General features: G+C 33.9%; 3 non-coding genes across 3 annotated transcripts; all 3 read left to right on the top strand.

Annotated features, from left to right (window-relative positions):
• The first annotated feature begins 9,095 nt into the window (after positions 1–9,095).
• Positions 9,096–9,168, top strand: Trnav-aac (transfer RNA valine (anticodon AAC)). Its single transcript has one exon. It is a non-coding gene; the product is annotated as a tRNA-Val (tRNA).
• Positions 9,169–13,858: 4,690 nt separating this feature from the next.
• Positions 13,859–13,931, top strand: Trnav-aac (transfer RNA valine (anticodon AAC)). The gene has a single exon. It is a non-coding gene; the product is annotated as a tRNA-Val (tRNA).
• An 8,021-nt stretch (positions 13,932–21,952) lies between these two features.
• Trnav-aac (transfer RNA valine (anticodon AAC)) lies at positions 21,953–22,025 on the top strand. The gene has a single exon. It is a non-coding gene; the product is annotated as a tRNA-Val (tRNA).
• Positions 22,026–22,239: the final 214 nt, after the last annotated feature.

Below are 22,239 nucleotides of genomic sequence, written 5' to 3'. Positions count from 1 at the left end.
TCTTGAATACGAAAATCTCGAAAACAAAAATCTAGAATGGAAAAAATCTCGAAAACAAAAATCTAGAAAATAAAATCTCGAAATGTCAAAATCTAGAAAAATAAAATCTCGAATGCAAAAATCCAGAATGCGTGTTTGAATTTTTGAGGCAATGTTCAAAATTCGCGCGAATTTTAAACATTGCCTCAAAAATTTAAACACGCATTCTGGATAACTTACTTCTCCTTAACAAACTTAAAGTTGACAAGTAAAGTTATCAATCATACAATTACACATTGCTATACATGCACCTTTCTTATTGTTTGCAACTATTTTTCTTGCTCAGAAAATAAAATATTGGGTAAACCCTTGGTGGGTAGTACCCGTGTCATGATGGTTAGTGCGTTGGCTCCTTGTTAGTGACGAAGGTTGAGCTTCAGCTCATCTTCAATTCAATAAAAAACAAAAAGTCAGCAGGTGTCGATGGTATATCCAACGTTGTACTAAGACATTTACCGATGGAAGCAATTGACATATACACCACGCTCTTCAATAATGCACTGAATAATGCATATTATCCAGTGCATTGGAAGACCGCTGTGGTTCATCCTCTCCCGAAAAAGGGAAAGGACAACTCCAACCCGTCAAATCTTCGGTCGATAAGTCTTCTTCCGAGCATCAGCAAAGTTTTCGAAAAGATCATTAATAGGGCTCTGACTAAGTGGGCTGCGGACAACAAAATAATTCCGGATAATCAGTTCGGGTTCAAGGCGGGTCATGACACAATTCATGCTGCGTCTAAACTCGTTTCTGATATACAATGGAATAAATCAAAACAACAATGCACAGGTGCTGTCCTGGTTGATTTGGAAAAGGCCTTTGACACCGTATGGTTAGAGGGTCTTTATCTAAAATTGAGCAGGCTTGGCATTAGCAAGCCATTGTTGTATATACTTTATGATATGCTTAACGGTAGAAAGTTTGTTGTCAAAAGTGGCAATGTAACTTCTACCACAACATTCTCAATTAAAAATGGTCTTCAACAGGGAGCGGTGAATTCGCCGATTCTCTTCAGCATTTACACCAGCGATCTGATAGGTAGTCTTACAAAGGCAATTGCGTACGCCGACGATCTAATTGCGTACAGAACGGCCCGAAAGGTTGAGGTTATTAGAATTCTCTTGCAGCGTGATTTCGACAAGATTCAGCGATATTGCGACGACTGGAAACTGAAAATAAATGTCCAGAAGTCAGAGACAATTCTGTTCCGGACTCCGTTGGCTAGGGCCACGAGGGATACGTGTAAGAATTGGCGCAAGATGGTCATCGTTGATCTTCACGGGCAGCCATTGGCGAGCGGAAGTGTAGTGAAGTACCTCGGTATCTGGTTAGATCAGTATTTATATTTCGACAGACATATAAATGCTGCTCTGACCAGGGCCAGAGGAGCCTTCGCTCTGACGAAACGACTGTTTTTTAGCAGTCGGCTTGACCCCAGAGTGAAGGTAATTTGCTACATGGCCCTCATACGGCCAATGATCATTTATGGTTGTCCTGTGTGGTTCAACGTTGCCCCTTCCCAGATGGAGAAGTTTCGGGTGTTCGAGCGGCAGTGTTTACGACGCTGTACCGGCTTATATCGAACAGCCGAATCTTCTTATGTGCATTACTATTCCAACGAGGTCCTATACAACGGGGCTCGAATCAACAGAATTGAAAATTTCGTGATAAAACTCGATCGAGGTCACATTGCAAGAGCTATGTCTTCGACCAACAATTTAATTTTCGGGGCGTTCTATCCGAACGACGAGTATTTTGAAAGTGCACGCTTGAGCGGGTTCATTCCACCAGAGGCATTCCTCTTTTTAGACAAATGCGGTCTGATACAGGATAGATTGGCAGTTCCGTTAATCTACCACGTCAGACGAAGAACCGTGGATAGGCGACTCCTGTACAATCGGGACGTCATGGCACAAGGTGGAGCAGAGCTCTTTCGGTTCAGTAGGGCTGTGTCCGAACGGGACCGAACTGATAGGGTGAAGCAGGAGAACCAGTTTTGGTGGCTTCAATCGGCACTTGATATTGGGTAGTCGGGATGGGGTTTTAAGCCTTGGCCGGCTTACATACTTGTTTTATGTTTAGGGTTTAGTTTTAAGTAGAATAGGCATGGTGGCACGAAAAAAAAAAAAAAAAAATTTAAAAAAAAAACAAAAAATAAAAAAAAAAAAAAAAAAAAAAAAAAAACATTAAAAAACATTAAAAAAAAATAAATAAAAAAAAAAAAAAAAAAAAAGACAACGAAATATGAAAAACAAAAATGTTAGATAGTTAGATTTGCTGCTGTGGTTGTTCTAGTTTTAAGTAGTTTATAGGTAGAATAGGTAGTTTAAGTTAGTTTTTAAGTTTTATTTAAGGACCTTATGTTAAGTAGTTTGTAAGTAAAAATAAATAAAAAAAGGTTATTGATATTAGTTTTTTCAAAATTTTCTAATAAAAACAAAATAAATAAAATTTTAATTGAAGTAAAATCGATCTTAAGGCCGAAAGGCATTAGTAATTAGTGTTATAGTTTAGCTTAGAGTGTCCGTATGGGACCATTAAGTTAGTTGTAAGTTATGGATAATTAGGCTAGTTTTATGAATTTTTGTCTAGCTTTAAGATAGGTTTAAGATTGAATAAATAAAAATGAATTTGAAAAAAAAAAAAAAAAGTGCGTTGGCTGTCATGCAAGGGGTCTTGGGTTCAATCCCTGCCTGTGCCATCTTAATTTAAAAAATTAATTTTCGCAGGTACTGCCTCTTGCGAGGAATTGGCAAATTCTTCAAGAGTAATTCTTCCATTTGATTTTTGAAACTGATGTATTTGTTTTTTATTGAGTTTTAACTGTTACAAAAAAAATTTGGAATTTTTATTTTTTTTCGAGATATTTTCTATCTCGAATTTTTATTTTTTTTCTAGATTTTTTTTCTAGATAGAGTCTTTCGAGATTTTTGTTGATTCTGGATTTTTACGGATTCGGGATTTTTGTGTTCTAGATAATTTTTTTTTATTTTCGAGATTTTCGGCATACGAGATTTTTGGCATTCTAGATTTCGTCATGATCCCTAAGAAATTACCTGCATTTAGAAATAACCCAAATCAAAAAACAACCCAGGTTATAAGATAACTGAGGTTTTTAAATAACTGAGGTTAAAAAATATCCAAAGTTATGAAATAACCCATGGTTAAAATTAACCCAATCTGTAAAATGTACACATTTATAAAATAATCCAAGTTAAAAAATAATAATGGCGAGGAAATAACCAAGATTCATTAATAACCCACTATAAAATATAAGCAGGATTATAAAATAACCCAGGTAACAAAATAACCCGTTTTAACAAATTACCCAGGTTAAAATAAGACAAGTAGAAACAACATGTTTTAAATACAAATACAGGTTACAAACAATAGGTTAAAAAATAATCGAGATTTTAGAAAAACTAAGGTTTAAAAGTAACCAAAATTGTAAACTTATTTAGTTTACAAAGTTATATTAAAAAATATTATAGTTATGAAAAAATCCAGGTTAAAAACTAACCCAGGTTAAAAACTAACCCACACCCACGTTATAAAATACTTCTAGTTACAAAATAACTCAGGTTAAAAAATAGTCCAAGCTAAAAAAATATCAGGTTAAAATATAACCTAGGCTTAAAAAACAAACAAAGATATGAAATTGCTGTGGATATCTACATACAAAAATACCCTCTAAGTCTTGATTGAATAGTAGTTACAATTTCTTAATTATTTTGGAATATTTTCTACGTGTTTCTAATCTATTTTCTTACTTAGTGTAAAATCAATGAAGCAGGTTGCTGTAGACCAGTTAATACTCTCTTAATTGGCTTGCCTTGTGTATGGTCCTCATTATCATCTTGCTTTTTTTTTGCTGTGATTCTCATAACCATTTTGAAGTACAGCCTTTTAAATAAGACTTAAATAAGACCGATCTAAGACGCATTTTTTAAACCGAACTATCCGCAATAATATACGCCTCAAAAAAGTTCTCAATGCACAAGCTGAAATCACCATATTCAAGCAACATTAAATCCACAACATTCTGACACAACAATTAAATCAAAGCTTGTCAATTACCATCGCCAAGAACTTACGGTTCGGAGCTCACGGCATAACACAATTATCTTGAAGAACTTGAAATGGCTAAAACAAGACAGCTTAAAATATCACTTTTTTAAGGAAGTTCAAGGCCTTACAACGAATCTACTTTAATCTAGGGGATAAACGTCATCAATCGCCAGCTCAGCAACCTAACCTAACCTAAATGACACCTTTACCATTTGTCCTCAATTTCGATATGCCTACAGTCCAGGGTATCCCAAGCTATAAGGGAACATTTTTTTTTTCGAAACTTAATATGCTTACCCTCCAGTTTTGTTCGTATTAGCTTTAAATACTTTACTATAAAATTTTATAGCGATTTGATAACGGGAACCCGTACCGACTTCATGCCAAACTTAGAGGCTAAGAATTTTTTTTTCCGTTTTCAAGTACTTAAAACGCATGAAAATAAAACTCTAACGAAATAAAATATGCTTCAAATTATTTATTTACGAAAAACAACAAATCTTAATTGCTTTTTCATTAAAACATATTCATTACCTATGTGTTATTATTCACCATATCTCCTTTTGAGGGTTGCCTTTATACAATCCTGGTATATTTTTCTGTGTTTTTGAACACAGCGTAACAGTCCTCTTCGACTGTTATCAAAACAGGAAAGTCTTGCATAAATTTAACAGCTCTTTCAGCAGTGTCAGTAACAGTTCTGAGTGTTGAAACAGCATTTTTGGCTTTTAAATATGAAGTTGAAGTATTCCATGAATATGGATTTTCTTGAAGTAAACTGTCATCAATTTTGAGCCGAGCGAAGAAGAACTTGCTTCTAAGTTCTTGTCTGAAACAATACAAAATAATAAAGATAAAAAAAACTCAAAAGGACAACTGAAACTGTTTTATGTATTAAAAACATACCGTATATTGAACCGGCAAGTTCTTCCTTAGATGGAATGTACCGTTTCTCACGGGTAGACACTTGTTCCCTCGTCAAATTTGCGACCATTTTAGTTTTAGTTTTAGTACCACATCATCGTCAAATAAGGATAGCATGACTACTTCATCTGTCAAATACCATAAATGCTGACTAAACTTCTTAAGAGCTGCTTTCGAGGTACTTTGATCCACTTGTTCATAGTCCTTCATTGCCTTCAGGAAAATGCATTGAAGCCATGGTTTAACATAACATGTTACAGTAAAGTAGCATACATCTAATAGTGATGCTTTGTCCTTGGAAGTTATTTTCAATTGAGAGCTAAGTAAAAGCATTTTAAGGAAATATATTGATTAATCTTTAATTGCTTTTCTGGATTTCCTCACAAAAACATCAAACAGAGCTCAATCAATTCAATTCTCGATAATCATCTCTGACTATTTCCTTATTCAATTCTGTTTCATAGAATCTAATAATTTCATCTTTCTGTGAAACTAAACTGAAACTGTTTATATTTACGGAGTTTATATTTTTCTAGCCATCTTTGGATTTTTTAAATAGTGGAATATCGGTTCTTGTTGTCACCTGGCTGATTTAAGTTTCAAAAACACCTTTTAATACTAGCTTGTAAAGATGGTGACGGCATGCAAAAATACGAACTTCCCTATCCAGTTTCTGCTCCAAGAGAATACAAGCACCATTGATGCGACCTGTATTGGATGCGTAGTATAGGGTTCCAATCTAAAATCGCGTTCCAAACAGCATGCGCCTGTTCCCTGCCGGTAGAGTTTTTCAATTTGGGAACACCAATGATTTGCTCTTCTTTTCCAAAAGTAATAACAATTGAAAGCCGTTCTTCTTTCGATTTTCTTGCATCTAGACCTGCTTAAAATTTGCCGTCCCAATGTACCGTGACAGAATCTGGAACTTTATTGCCAAATCTTTTTTTATTGCTTTGGCGCGTTCCTCTATCTTTGCAATAGGGATACGTTAGATGGATGACTTACTTATTGTAAATTCGTCAGGGTTATGCCCTAATGTCTCTATGGGAGCTTGTATAATATAAACAGAATCTCTCATGCTCAACTGACACCGGTCTAAGGCAGCCAATAATTTAGAAGTAATGAAGTCTATTTTTATTTCTGTTTAACTGCTCCCAGGCTGCGTGTCCTCAAATAAATCTATCGCTAATAACTAAGGAGTCATGATATCTATCTGTTCTCACCTCAGTTGTACATATCCCGGGCTGTGGGGTCTCGAGCTCATTTGCTAAATTTTCTTCGAAGTCTAGGTCGCTATCTTCATCCTCAGATTTTGAAGATAAAACAACATGTAAAGGCCCACACAAAGATGTCGCAGAAGAAGATTTGTTTCTCCGGTTTTCTTCTCCAATAGCTCTCAGTAGTGACCTTTTTTTCAGCCAGCTTTTTATCCACGCTAGCTAAATGATTGGGTCGTCCTGGCTCTCGTTGTAGTTGCAAAAATATTCTATCTTCTTTTATCTTTATCAATTGGTTTCAAAGTCTTGTTGTCGTTGTTTGAACACGTCCCCAGTTTTATTAGCGCTTTCATTAACAGTTAAATTTACTTCACGGATATTATTCACTTCACTGGCCAAAACAAAATTTCAACTAAATTTGTTACAAGAAAATACACGTGCGATGAGAACGTAGGGCTGACATCTTTCAGTGCAAGTCGGCACGGGTTGCTGTGATCCAAAATCCAAAAAAATTTATTTGCATGTGTTTTTACACATAACGAACAACATTGGAGGGTATATGCGTTCAAAAACAAAGCACTTTTAGTTTCTTGGGACACCCTCCCCTACACTTTTGCAAAATTTTCACTCTTACCAAATTTTCATTCTTAAGTAACTTTTTCACGATTCGGTATTTTTTTAGAACCAATCGATACTTTCATTTTTGACATGAATAACTCACAGGAATAGTTGAGAATTGTTAGCCACTAGGCTCAGTTCTTAATGAACCGTTGCGCCACCTAATTTATTTATTTTTAGCGATACTCTCATTTTCATTAACTTAAATTTATTGTCAAATTGAGTCTTCTTAAAAGAGTTCCAATTTCCAATAACCTACATTTTCAAACCCTATTATTTTGTTATATCGTCTTTGCTTAGGCACGTCTTGTTTTAAAAAAATAAAGCAGCCTTTTACAGAAAGAAAATTGCTTGTTTACACAAAAGCTCCACAATCTTTTATATTTACTTTTATACAATTTTTATTTCCAGGTAACTAAAAATACGTTTTATATGTAAAAGAATCAATAAAAACATTATATTTTCTTTAACTATATCGAACTATGGCCATGGAAAAGGCTTGTTGGTAAATAAAAACAAATATCCACACAAAAATAACAAAAATGAAAACATTTCCTATTGCTCGTAAAGCCCTCGCCTTATATATCCCATCCTAGGGCAATACAATTCATGTTTCCATCATCATCGCATTTCGTTTTCCCCCCTTCCCACCAAAACTAATAAAACACAAAACCCCCAGCCTTTCATTTCACATTCGGGACATCCTCGTATAAAATACAAACACAACAAAACATAAAAACACACATCCGGCAACACTCGAATGATGAGAGTACAGCTATTTCATCAAAGTGATTGCCTATCGATTGGCATAAATTGGTCACTAGGGTGGAAGATGTCAGGATATAAAAACACAGTATAGACGCGCCTGGCGCAAAAAGGATAAAACCTACCTCCATACGTATACTTTTCCAACTTCCAACTACTACTAAATAAATGTATTCTGATGTTCGAATGAACTAGTTCCTGGCTGGGAGGACGCAAACAGACGGACAAAAAGAAACTGTTAAGTCGAATATATAGGACACCGGAAATTTGGCCATTTTGTTTGATATTCAACTATCATCATCATGTGTGATGTGCAAGGAGAGAAAACAGTCCTTTGTACTAAGCGGACATTACGTCAGAAGTGGGATTCATTGCATTCTAGATTGGATTTTCATTCATATGATGGCCCTCAGGGGAGAGAACTCAGGTACCTGAAAAGTGTCCCACATAAATCATCAAAATGTGGACCACACTGAAATTGGGAAGTTATTAAAATAATTCCCGTCATAATTTTTCATACTCGAAAAACCTGAACTTTTTTTCTTAAGCTCACTTATCTCATGATAATTTTCTTTTGTTTTTTTACACAACTTTATATACCTACGCAATGTCACTCTTTTGTTTGCTTGATGCTCGTATCTATATAAAAGTAAAGCCTTGAAGTGATTTTATAATTCTTGTTAAGCACGTTCACCTAATTGCTTAAATTACTTTTGGAATTCTTCTTCTCTTTTGCAAGTAATTTCACAGATCTCATCCACATCATCTGATGGGATACCTGATACCAACAACCAACAACTTATAACCGCAATTTCATGTTAAATGAAATAACTCCAGCTTTAACCAACACACCACATTTTACGAATTATAACTTTTTCGCCTATTTACGCTAAGTGACCTATAGCGAACGAAGCGCCGCTACACTGCTCCACTCATTACCTGCCTCACGGATTCGTGGATTCGCCAATCTTGACAAAAATAAAAATAAACGCTGATATTTTCCGTGTGCACTTGACTAACTCATTACATCTCAAACGGTTTACCATCAGCAGAGTCCGAAGACGTCCGTAGGTAGAAATGTTTGCATAAAATAAAAGCTATACAAGTTGTTCACACAATTTTAATTGAGATGCTAAACGGATAGCACACATAATGCTTTCAGTACTCAGTTCAGTCTTTTAGTTCAGAAAGTGCAGTATTCGTTTATAGAGATGGGGGATTCTTGTCCCAGAGAATTGACTTAAAACAAAGATTGTAATTGATAATATAGATACAATGTAAGTCCGTGAGAAGATGCATCATCAGCGATAAAAGAGGTTAAAGTGAAAGGTTTTTTTTTAGTTCATTATATATTTTATTTCAATATGAAACATAATTGGAAAGATTTATCAGCTCAGTTACATTGCAAAGATTATTTTAAAGCTTTTTAAAGCATCAATTAAGTTGTTTTAATTTTGGTTATGAGTTTCCGTGGTGTAGTGGTTATCACATCCGCCTAACACGCGGAAGGCCCCCGGTTCGATCCCGGGCGGAAACATTGACTTTTTAAAGGACTTCACTTGGGTAAAAGGATTCCTTTAAAGTTTGTGTTGGTTAGTATACAGAAGTTCGACGAAGGGTACATTTATTAAACTAACAAATTTTGTATTATGCTTTTATTAAGATTTAGATGATCTAAAAATGTTAGGCTTTGCCGTCTGTTTCAATATAACATAAAAAGTGAGCCAGAGACTACGTCGGGACAAAAGCGAAAAATTCATGCAAGTAACGTGTTTTGTTGGTCTAAAATCTGGAAGAAATAATTGCTTTTTCTTGTCAAAAAATGTGTCCAAAAAAACCTTAGAAATTTTAGATTCTTGGTAATTAGTAACAATGTCACAAAGTTTCTATTCTTTTCGTTATAAAAAATGGCCAGAATTTTGTATGAGAAATGACGATTAAATGTTTTAAATATGCAAATTCACTTTCCTACATTTTACTTACTTACTTACTTACTTACTTAAGTCCGGGCCTCAACCAACATGCGTCTCCAGCCAGCTCAGTCCCTATCAAGTTGTCTCTAGTTTCGCACGCCAAGTTTGCTGAGGTCTTCACCCACCCACCCAACGAAGCATCCTAAGCCGGTCTCATCTTTCTTTGACATGGTCCAGACCTCAACGCCATAAATGAGAACCGGAATCGAGAGAGTACTTTACTACTTAATTGCCTTCTAAGTCCAAAGAAGCAACGATTTGCAAGAGTTATTATTCGTTTGATTTCAGCGCTGGTGTCGTTGTCTGTGTTCTAACGGTGCCTAGTTCGACAAAGTCCTTAACTAACTCAAATTTATAGTTGTCCATGGTGACGATTTATCCAAGACGTCGTTGTTCATCTTCTTCGCTTCCTTCGCACAGTTCAAAAAAGCTCCACTGACATCATGCTTTGATCTTCCAATTATTTCAATATCATCGGCGTATCCGAGTTATTGGAGGGACCTTTAGAAAATTGTGTCTCTAGTGTTGATAGTTGAGTTTTACACAATGACAGTGCCTTGTCTAAAACCTCTAACTAAATAAATTATTAGCATCTTTACCCTCAGGCGTATACGTACTTTTTTAGTATTTTTTTTAAGCTTAGAATTTGTAGAATTTGTCCTACTATATAATGAAAAATAGCTCAAAAACTTTATACTTTTTAAATGTATTAAGGGTATAAAATAAAAATGATTTCTTTTCCAAAAGATAATTGTTTGATCATTAAAACGACAACAATTTCTTATCACAATATTTTCCTATAGGTTTTTACTTTGTAAAAACCTCATTCTTAATTTTAAAATCTATTTCAAAGACATTGCCATTTCAAAAGAAAGAAAAATATTTGTTTACCTTTACTGTTAAGAAAATGGAACACGGATATAATTCCAAATTTTTAAGTATAGATCCCGAAAATCTCAAAGACCGAAATCCCGAAAATAAAAATAAAAATGTCATGAAAACGCTGATTAATTATCAGCTCAAGAAATATCTCGAACACCGAAAGCTTCTTAATGACCGACAATACAGCTTTCGTAGCAATACGTCCACGGGTGATCTCATGGTTCATCTCATCGAACAGTGGAGCAAATCTTTACATCGCTTTGGAGAAAGTAATAATATTGCACTTGATATTTCGAAAGCATTTGATAGGGTCTAGCATCAGGCTCTCTTATCAAAAATGCGTGCTTTCGGTTTTTATGAATCCCTCCTTCATTTTACTAGTAATTTCATTTTGAGTCGTTCAATACAAGTAGTATTGGATGGGTTGAATTCAGAAAACCACAAAATAATTTCTGGTGTGCCCCAAGGCTCTATTCTATCTCCAACACTCTTTCTCATTTTTATTTATGATCTCCTGTCTGTATCTTCTAATCCAATATATTGGTTTGCTGACGATAGTAATCTTAGCTTTTCAGAATCACATCTCTCTTTTTCGGATGTGGAACTCTAACGATCTTAACAGCATTTTGCAATGGGGAATACAGAACAGCGTGGAATTTAATGCTTCGAAAACCCAATGCTGTCTTGTATCGTTAAAGCGAAACATACCCTCCTTGCCATTATCCATAAATGGCACTTGCATCGAGGAAACTGAACATCTCGATATTTTCGGTATGTGTAACGATCACATACGCGATGTCCCCAAAAATGCCGCAAGATGTTTGGGTTTTCTAAGGCAATGCAAAAAGTTTTTCTCCCCTCCGGATCTGGCTGTTATCTACAAGACATATATACAAATCTTGAGTATAACTCCCATATCTGGGCTGGTGCTCCTGCGACTAACCTAAGAGTCTAGGACAGTATTGAACGTAGACCATTTAGATTGATCATTTACGTCACTTGAACATCGTCAAAAAGTTTCTTGTCTCAACATTCACTTCTAGTAATGCTGCTCAATATACCCTTGAGCCCAACATCTGTCGTACTGTCAAGTACAGAGATTCGTTCTTTAGCCGTACTACGCGAATGTGGAACGCCTTGCCACACTCTGTCTTTCCCAGCTATTGCCATATTCAAGAATTCAAAACCAGTATTTACCCACACCTCCTTTCAACCCCTCTCTAACTTTCCTAGTGCTCACACTGTGTCTTTATATAATTCAGGCAGTAGTATCCCCTTGACTGTGCACTTATTATACAAAAAAAAACATTTGAGTATAATGATAATTTGAACAGCTGTCGGGACTTTTACGTTGGCTTCCAGTCTTGTGACATTAAAATTAAAGTAGTCATTTTAAAAAAATCGTTAAAAATGGTTGCTTCGAGGAATTACTTACCGATCATCAAAATTCAAACTACTCACTGAATTGTTGAACCTTCAAAGTACGAGAAAAGTTCTTATTGGGCAAAGATATGAGAATATCAAAACGGGCATGGTATCCATCCGCTTTCTTAGAAAAGGCATGGATTTAAATCGCCACTTTAAAGAAATGTATTTTAAATTTAGAAAAGCAGTGGGCGTTGAAAAGTATATTAAGTAAAGAATAATAATAATAAAAGAATAATAATGAGATTATAAACAACAACAGCACGGTGCTACTCCACATACAAGTACGAAACAAATTAAAAGGCTGAGGACAGTTTTTTCGAAAAAAAAACTGATCAACAAGTACTGAAACATTTCATTGGATCCTCGGTCACCAGACCTTACACTATGCTCTTTCTTTTTATAGGGATACCTCAAATCAAAGATTGAAAATAACAATCCCTAAGGAATTAAACCTTCAGGAAAATGTAAGGGTCCAACGTTCTTTAAAAAAAACTGCCATCATTTGGATGATATAGTTTAAAAAAAAAAATCCGCTTTGTTTTAAAAATTAAGTTGAAACAAAAATGTAGTTTTTATATTGAATTTTGAAGTTGAAAAGTTTGAAATTTTCAAAAAGGAAAGAAATCAAACCGAAAATAACTTAATTTAAACAAAAAAGCTTGAGTTTACTTCTCACTTTTTTTTTAACTTCAAATTTAATTTTCTTTCACTTAGTATCTCTAGAACTCTTCTTTGTTGTGCCTAAGCTCTCAGGGGATCAAGATACAACATTTTGTTTTCCGCAGCTCTTACATCACGATTGGGTTGTAAAACTACTCTATTTTTCTTGTTACGTTCGACTGTGAAATGTCTCTCCTTGATTTTCGCATCACACTTTTCCTGGACATAAAGTCAAAATCTTTTAGTCAGCTTTATGCGCACACAATTCAAACAATTCAATTGTAGGTTTAAGGTAGCCACATATTGAATTTTATAACAGTTAAACGAAAAAAGAGTACAAACTTGAAAAACAAGATACTCCAGTTTCAATTCGTGTACAGATACTACAGAGCTACATCACAATCTCCATTTAACCCAGTGCCTTATTATCTGGCTCATTAAATTCAATGTTGATATCGCATGCAATCGATCTTCTCTTATAATTCTCCTCCATCTTTCTGCAACCATCACGAGATCAAAAACTTGCTTATGTTGTGCTTCGGATCTGATCTTATCTTATGAACAACTGGACGTGTTTGCGTTGACCGCCTAAAGTACCGACAACACCAACTAAACCACCAGCAACACTGGCACGATTATCAAGATGATGACGATCGACGATCGAAGCCGATCTGTTCCATGCCTTAGCATAGGTACAACGAATCCAAAACACATAAGTAAAAGATATATTTTTTAATGCACCGCTGCCGCCATCGAGCAATCATCTGATCACAACACAACAGACAACACCAGTTTTGTCGGCCACAGAAGTTTTGAAAGGCTTTATGGACTCGTTCACAAGGCGTGTGTGGATTTATCTTAAAGATACAAATCTTAATTGCTTTTATCTATAACAACGATAATGTTTGATTTTTTTTTCTTTTTGGTTGATCAATCTTTCTCCATAATCTATTTGTCTTTAAAAAGGTGTACCAGGTAAACTATTAGAGTGTTTGATGAATAAAATTATTGATAACATTGAACAGAGCTAAATGTTATAGAGTTGCCATATAGAACATTCTAATAGTAACTGATATCTTGGCCTTGCGAGCAAGATTTGATGAATTTTTAATGAATTTGATATGTTGATTAATTGGTGCTTAATTATACCTAGTTAAATGAGATTATTGGTATTTTGTGTCCAGTATAATTAGTTGTCTTTCGTGATAAGTTAATTTCAAAGCTTTAAGCCCGCGAGAGACAAGAGACTCCTAGTAAAAAAATATCAAAGAAAAATGGTCAAGTGTTTCCGTGGTGTAGTGGTTATCACATCCGCCTAACACGCGGAAGGCCCCCGGTTCGATCCCGGGCGGAAACAGTAATTTTTTGGAGAGTTTAAGTCAAACAAAGTAAATTGTTTGTATAGTTTTAAGGGCCAACTAAAACTCTTTTTTTTTTTTTTTTTTTTTTTATATATATATCCGATGGAAATCTTCAAAAGTAGTGTGGGACTCTTACCGCACTAAAACCACCGATGAATCAGGACCAATCTATGAAAGATCGACAAATGATTTTTATTGCTTAATTTTTAAAATCGCATTGGGGGAAGTTTAAGGTTATAACACTTTCCCGTAGCTTTTAGCCCATCAGCTCATGAGGCTTGGTTCTTCTTAATCTCCGAACATTGTCTCGTACATTTAATACGGTCTCCATTTCAGAGTTAGTATGACTTTGCAGTTGCTGATTGTGAGATACAGCGTGTTTCTTAACCACTTCGCGTGTTTCTCACCATTTCAATTTGAAGGTCACGATGTAGATCGCTATTTCTTATATACCAAGGGGCATTTATTATTCCACGAAGGACCTTGCTTTCGAATTTTTGGATGGGTTCAGCATTTGTTTTCTTTGTACAGCCCCATAGTTGGATGCCATATGTCCAAACGGGTTTCAATACTTGCTTATATAACATTAGTTTGTTCTGGATAGATAGGTCAGAGTTCTTTCCTATTAACCAGTACATTTTTCTGTACTTCAAGTTTAGTTCTTCTCTTTTCTTTTTGATGTGTTCTTTCCATTTAAGCATTGCATCCAAATTCATTCCAAGGTATTTGGCGGTATTGGAGTAAGGTACTTCTGTACTGTTTATAAAAATTGGAACATTGTTTATGTTTTTGTTTGTAAAGTTTATATGCGTCGATTTTGTTTCGTTTAATTTGATACGCCATTTGTGCGTCCAATCACTAACTTTATCGACTGCATTTTGCAATTTTTGTGTAGCCTTCGTAACGGATTTATCTGGCACCAATATTGCAGTATCATCAGCAAAGGTGGCCATGATAGCGTTGATGTCCACTGGAAAATCCCTTGTATATAACAGATACAGGGTTGGTCCTAGGACACTTCCTTGTGGTACACCGGCTTCAATTTTCTTAAGTTCCGAGTAATTTTGGTCGTACCGTACTCTAAAGAGTCGGTTCGTAACGTAGGATTTCAGTATTTCGTAGTACTGCCTGGGGAAGTCCCTATGCAGTTTGTACTCAAGTCCCAAGTGCCAAACCTTGTCAAAAGCTTGAGCAACATCTAAGAATACAGACGAGCATACTTGTTTTTCTTCAAGTGCCTTTTCCACAACATCCGTAATTCGATGCACTTGGTCTATCGTGGAATGTTTATTTCTAAATCCAAACTGATGGCTCGGAATTAGTCTTCTTTTTTCAATTATTTTGTTAAGCCTTTTAAGTAGCAGTTTTTCAAAAACTTTTGCCATGATTGGTATAAGCGATATTGGTCTGTAAGATGTAACTTCTGTTGGTGGCTTACCTTGTTTAGGTATAACAATGACTTCCGCAATTTTCCAATGATGTGGCACATATCTTAGTTTAAGGCATGCGTTTATTATAAATTGGAGTTTCTTGAAGGCTATAAGAGGCATTTTTTTCAGAACCTGAGCAGTTATAAGATCGTACCCTGGTGATTTTTTGTTTGACAACTTATGTTGACACATGCTTCTTACTTCTTTGAGCGTGACAAAAGATATTTCACATTCGTCGTTTCTGTCAACAAACTGTAAGGGATCTGTAGCTGTGCTTGCTGGGAATGGCTTGAAAACATTCGCGAGATGTTCAGCAAAGAGATCAGCCTTTTGTTTCGGGTTTCCGATCCATTTACCATCTTGAGATTTTATCGGCAGGTTTTGTGTCTGAGGTCTTTTTAGGCGCTTAGTTGCTAAAACTCTAAACAAATTATTATGAAAAAAGAGGCTGCGATGCGATCCACACTGATAACTTCCCATCCCGGCTGTCGATTTATCTTGCTTTAGTTTCAAAATCTAGTTTTGTTAGATAGATTTTTAGTCGAAAACTAATTTTTACCAATTTATGTAGCATTTCCTAAATTTTTACAACCGAACACCAATTTTTAAAAAATTTACGTACTATTTTTTGTAGAATTTATTTTTATGAAATAACGGCTGTTGGATTTTTATAAAAAACAACTACTGAATATCGAAAACAATATTTTCTGTAAAATAAAAACTTTGAAAACAATATTTTTAATTTATGAAAGCTATTTGAGTCGAAACAACATTTTTAACAAGTTTCAGTAGTGTTTTTTTTTAAGGTTTTTATTTTTCTCAAAATTTTACTGAATGTTGACAACAATATTTTTTAAAATATAAAAGTAGTTTAAAGCCAATATCTCAAAGTTTTAAAAAGATATTTGTGTCAAAAATCAATTTTTACCAACTTTTGTTAAATTTTCAGTTAAGTTCTATTTTTTGTAAAAAAAAGTCTATTCGATTTTTCTCAAAATTGTACTAAATGTTGAAAACAATATTTCTTTTAATATAAAATTAATTGGGAGCCATAATCTCAAATTTTTGAAAAGATATGTGAGTAGAAATTCAATTTTTACCAACTTTGAGTAATGTTTTTTTAGATTTTTATTTTTTATAAAAAAAACTGGCATTTTGATTTTTCTCACAATTTAAGCAGATATTAAAAACTTTAATTTTCGTTGCACAAAATTGTTTTGGAGATAAAATCATATTGTATTCGTGAAATTTTCGAGGCGTCACATTTTTTTTTTCCAGTTTTTTCGATTTGTAAAAAAGCCGTTGATTGGATTTTTTTATAAAAATATACTTATTTGGTATCACGTTATAATATTTTATATAAAATTTAATTCAAGTCTCTAACGTTTTTGGTTCGTAAGATATTTAGTATTAACCAAAATGTTCACCTTTTTTTAAACTGCTATGGTAAAAAAAAACACATACGCAATTTTCTTGAGAGCCCTTTCTGCATCTTTCTGAAGTCGATATCTCTTCTGGTTCTTGAGCTATGGACAACCAAAAAAAACGTCACGAACGTGCTAAGGTACGGACGTACGAACACACACGCACTCACAAACTTATTTCTAAAAATCTTTTATTTCGACTCTAGAGACCTTGAAACGTCGAGAAATGTCAAAACTTTCAATTTGACAAATCGGACTCATTACAATAACTTCCTATGGGAAGTTTAAAATTAATTAGAAGAAAAACGTTAATTTTCATTCACATGACACAGGAGCAAAATTGTCCATTTTATTGCAATTCGTTGGACTTATAAATCAAAAAATTTTCATGTGAAAATTCATTATCTTTGGACTCAAGTTCAATTTTTGTACAGAAATGTTTGCCCTAACAAAAAAATAATTATGGCCTTTGGTTTGCTGTTAGTCTGGCCGTTTGCCTTGAGCAGTCATTTTAAAGTAATCGAATTCCGTGAATCATTTTTCAATAGCCCTTAAGAAGTTGATGAAGTATATTTTCATAATCTTCACTCCTTTTCGCAAACTAGCTGTAGTCACATCCCTGTGCTACAGAGTACGGTACTTAATCTTTTATTCGCGTTGAATGATGACTGCTCAGACGGTCCCTATGGTATTCCCCACATAGTATTAAAAAAGTGTAGTAATGTTTTAGTTGAATCCCATACGTTCTCATTCAAACTTTCTCTAAAAACAGGTACATTTCCCAGTAATGGAAGAAGTCATTTGTAACACCAATTTTTAAGAAAGGTAACAAGGCGGAATGATTTCTTGCATTCCTAAATTGTTTGAACAGGTTGAAAGTTTAGTTAAAATCTCATTTGCAAATAGAAACATAGTTTTGTGAAAAAAAGATCAACCGTTACAAATCTCCTCACATTCTCAAACATATGTTCAAACGCTTTAAAACAAGGTTATAAAGTTTACTGTGCATACACTGACTTTTCTAAAGCTTTTGACAAACTTAGCTCTTGGTTTTCCACCATTTTTCTTAGCTTGGCTCAAATCATACCTTGAAAACAGATCCTATGAGGTAAAATTTAGAAATTGTCATTCTGAACCTTTTGTTGCTCAATCTGGTGTTCATCCTGTGTATTAACGACTTATCGTCATGTCTACGCTCAAGTGAAGTTCTCAATTTTGCTGACATTATGAAGATATTAAAATAATAAAGTCCACCCATGATCGTATTCTTTCACAAGCCGACATTGATAGTTTCACATTTTGGTGTGGTGGTCATTTCTGTTCCAACTTAGAATTTACGCATCAAATTAATTTTTTTTGTTAATATAAAGCAAGTTCTATGCTTGGTTTTATAAAACGCTGGGCAAAGGAGTTCAATGATCCCTATGTTACTCTTTCTTTGTACAATTGTCATGTTGGTCCTCATCTTGAATATGCTTCGCAGGTATGGACTCCCTATTACGAAATTTATAGAAAACGTATTGAATCATGTCAACATAATTTCATGCTTTGCCTAAAAGGTCTTCCTTCTGATGATCTGCCTTCCTATGAACATCGTATTCTGCTTCTTCAAATGCAATCTCTCCATCAAAGGCGTGTTAATAATCACTTAATATTTTTTCATCAACTCATTAATGGTGAAATTGATGCACTTTATTTGCTACCTTGTTAACTTCCCATAGGAAGTTATTGTAATGGGTCCGATTTGTCAAATTGAAAATTTTGACATTTCTCGACGTTTCAAGGTCCCTAGAGTCGAAATAAAAGATTTTTAGAAAGATGTCTGTGCGTGCGTGTGTACGTACGTTTGTACGTTTGTACGTCCGTATGTCCGTACGTCCGTTGGCGACGTTTTTTTCGTCGTCCATAGCTCAAGAACCAGAAGAGATATCGACTTCAAATAAATTTTGTTATACAGATAATAAGGCAGAAAGATGCAGAAAGGGCTCTCAAGAAAATTGCGTGGGTAGTTTTTTTACCATAGCAGTTTGAAAAAAAGGTGAACATTTTGGTTAACCTTAGAGACTTGAATTAAATTTTATATAATATATTGTATTGTTATACCAAACAGGTATATTTTTTGAAAAAAATAAATATAACGGTTTTTTTTATAAATCAATAAAACTGAAAAAAAAAATTTGTCACCTCCAAAATTTTACGACTGAAATATGATTTCATCTCTAAAACAATTTTGTGCAACGAAGAATAATGTTTTTGACATCTGATAAAATTTTGAGAAAAATCTAATTGACAGTTTTTTTTACAAAAAATAAAAACCTAAAAAAAATGTATAAATGTTAGTAAAAATATATTTTCGACTCAAATATCTTTTCAAAACTTTGAGATATTGGCTTTAATTTATTTTTATCTTTCAAAACATCTTGGTGTCAACATTCAGTTAAAGTTTGAAAAAAATCGATTTGACAGTTTTTGTACAAAAAATTTAAAACCGAAAAAAAAATTAACAAAAGTTCGTAAAAAAATTATTTTCGACTCAAATGTCTTAAAAAAACTTTTAGATAATAGGTTCTAACTAATTTTTTCTTATAAGAAATATTGTTTTCAACATTAGGACAAATTTTGAGAAAAATCGCATTGACAGTTTTTTACAAAAAATAAAAACCTGGAAAAAATGTATAAAAGTTGGTAAAAATTGATTTTCGACTCAAATATCTCTTCAAAAATTTTAAATATTGGCTTCAAACTAATTTTATCTTATAAGAAATATTGTTTTTAACATTTGGTAAATTTTTTAAAAAATTCGAATTGACAGCTGTTTTACAAAAAATAAAACTCTAAAAAAAACAATACCTCCTAAAACTTGGTAAAAATTTACTTTCGGCTCAAATAGCTTTTCAAAAATTAAAAATATTGGCTTCAAACTTATTTTATGTCAGAGAAAATATTGTTTTCAATATGCAATAATTTTTATATAAAAATCCAACAGTCCGTTTTTTTCATAAAAAATAAAATCTACAAAAAGTAGTGCGCAAATTTGGTAAAAATACATATAGACAAACTTTTAAGCAAGACAAATCGACAGACGGGATAGGAAGTTATCAGTGTGGGTCGCATCAAAGCCTCTTTTGTATATTTGAATTACCGAGGCGGAACTCATCACCTGTGTAAATTGACTTCCAAAGAACTAACTATGGGAAGAATGAAGCTTTAAGTCGAATGAGCATTTTATTAAACTTAACGCCCAACTATAACAGACTGTACCGAAAGTAAGCTAATGTCAAAACCGAACTAAAAGTTATCAGAAGTAATCGTCGAAACAAAAAGTAACCATAATGGATTCAAGTAACTTAAGCAAATGCGTTTGAAATTTGACATTTGCTTAAGCTCGAGCGATTTAAATGGCTTTTGCGTAATTGTGCGAAACTGACATATAAGGCTTCGTATTGGTTCGTTCCCTTAAGCTGGCTTAAGCTGGGTTAAGTCTATTATAGTTGAGCCTTTAAACTGTTTATCGATATATTTAAATTTAAATAAGGAGGGATTAAAATTGTTTAGAACCAAGGGCCCTACTCTGTAATGCGTTTCGAAAACCCATCCGATTCGAATCTGATATTCGATTTGTTTATGAATTCGTACTCTGTAAAATGTTCGAATCCATCAAAACAATCATCTAGTACTTTTTCTATTTATAGACTAGACTTGCCGAGTCTCGAAGTATTTCCCAATAGATGTGTCAAAGCAAAAATACAAACAAAATCAAAACAAATCACAAACAAGATGAGGGATGAGCACACATGAGTTTAACATGAGTTTTCAAATTGCTTTTGTTTGGCATGCACATTTTTCGCTGATGATTCCCTGTAATGAAATTTATTTGCTTAAATTTTTAATAAAATTATTATTTCCTTACTAACATTGAAGCTATTTCACGCAACTTAACACAATTTTCCTTTTGTGTCCTTTAAAAACGACGTTCGAATTGCAATCCATTATCTCTTTTGGTGTAGAAACAATATTTTCGTTTTCTAACGCTAATGACATTCGGAAAAGCATTGCCAGGTACGAAAAATCCGAATGTGGATATGTCATTCCGTAAGTACTAGATTTCTTATCCGCATTAGAAATAGAGAGTACAAAATATTCATTTTCGAAAATATTTGCTTTCGAAACGCATTACAGAATTGAATCTTGCTATATAAGCTAACTACTTTCTGAAAATTCTGAAGTGTTAAAAAAGAATAGAGCTTCAAACATTCTTTGTAAGATGTAAATGATATGTTTAATAAAATTCCGTTTCTGTAATTTCGATTTATACATCAAAGTATTTCTAAAAACAGATCTGCTAAAAACCTATTTGTTCGTCTTTTAGAACGGACTTAAATTAAAAAAGTATTTGTAAATCATGTCTCTTACGTTTACGTATGAAAAATAAAAATGACAAACAGACAAGAAAACTACTCAAAAACTGTTTTTGGAATAATATCTAGACCAATGATGAAAAATCAATATTTGTTTAATTTTCATTGAACATTGGAACAAGGAATACAACAACCACAAATGCAACAATATTTACTTAGTGCACGAGCACGCCCTTCACTTCAGTCCCAGTCCTGGTTCCAATCCCAGGCCTGGTCCCAGTTCCAGTCCCGGTCCCAAATCCCAAAACAAATACTATATCAACTTTATGTCCAACATTAATTTGTTTGGAGCGCATGGTGCTGATAGATAAATTGATAGAACGACACACACCGCACACTCAGCGCCACGTGCCTAGGTACAATATTCAATTTAGAGAAAATAACAACAAATGATTTGTGCGTAATTCAATATTGAATTATTACAACAATTGTTTGTTTTGTGGATTTATGTTTTGTTGTTGTTAAAGTTGTTTGTTTTAAGGCTTTAAGAATGATATTGGTGGTGGATTGTTTTTTGCTCTTACTTAATCTAGGTTTGAAAACAAAATTCAGTTAACATTTTTGAGTTTTCCAAGAACACTAAAATTTTTGAAAAACATTGTTATTTGTATTTTTATGTTCTTTAAAGTATCATCACTAAAAAGTAAAACATTCAATAAGTGAAAGTTTTTTTGTTGGATACCTTTCCTGAGACTTAAAAAAGCTTAATAAAGCATCAATAAAGTTGTTTAAAATTTGGTCAAGAGTTTCCGTGGTGTAGTGGTTATCACATCCGCCTAACACGCGGAAGGCCCCCGGTTCGATCCCGGGCGGAAACATATGTTTTTTAAAGGATAAAGTTAACACTTAAAGAAATTGGGTTTTCCAATAAGAGGTTTCATTTTAAAATTGTGGGCAGCAGTCGCTTTTGAAACTGTCATCTTTTGATCCCTACAAGACCGTGCTGTTTCTCGAAGTAAGTTACAACAACGTGATCCCCTTTTTAAAACTAATGAATAAGCTTGATAGCATTTATAACCTTGAAGAAAGAGA

The sequence above is a fragment of the Eupeodes corollae genome, chromosome 3 (assembly GCF_945859685.1).
Source record: "Eupeodes corollae chromosome 3, idEupCoro1.1, whole genome shotgun sequence".
Taxonomy (NCBI): Eukaryota; Metazoa; Arthropoda; class Insecta; order Diptera; family Syrphidae; genus Eupeodes; species Eupeodes corollae.
The sequence above is the reverse complement of the archived record's forward strand: the minus strand, read 5'-3'. Positions and strand labels throughout refer to the sequence as shown.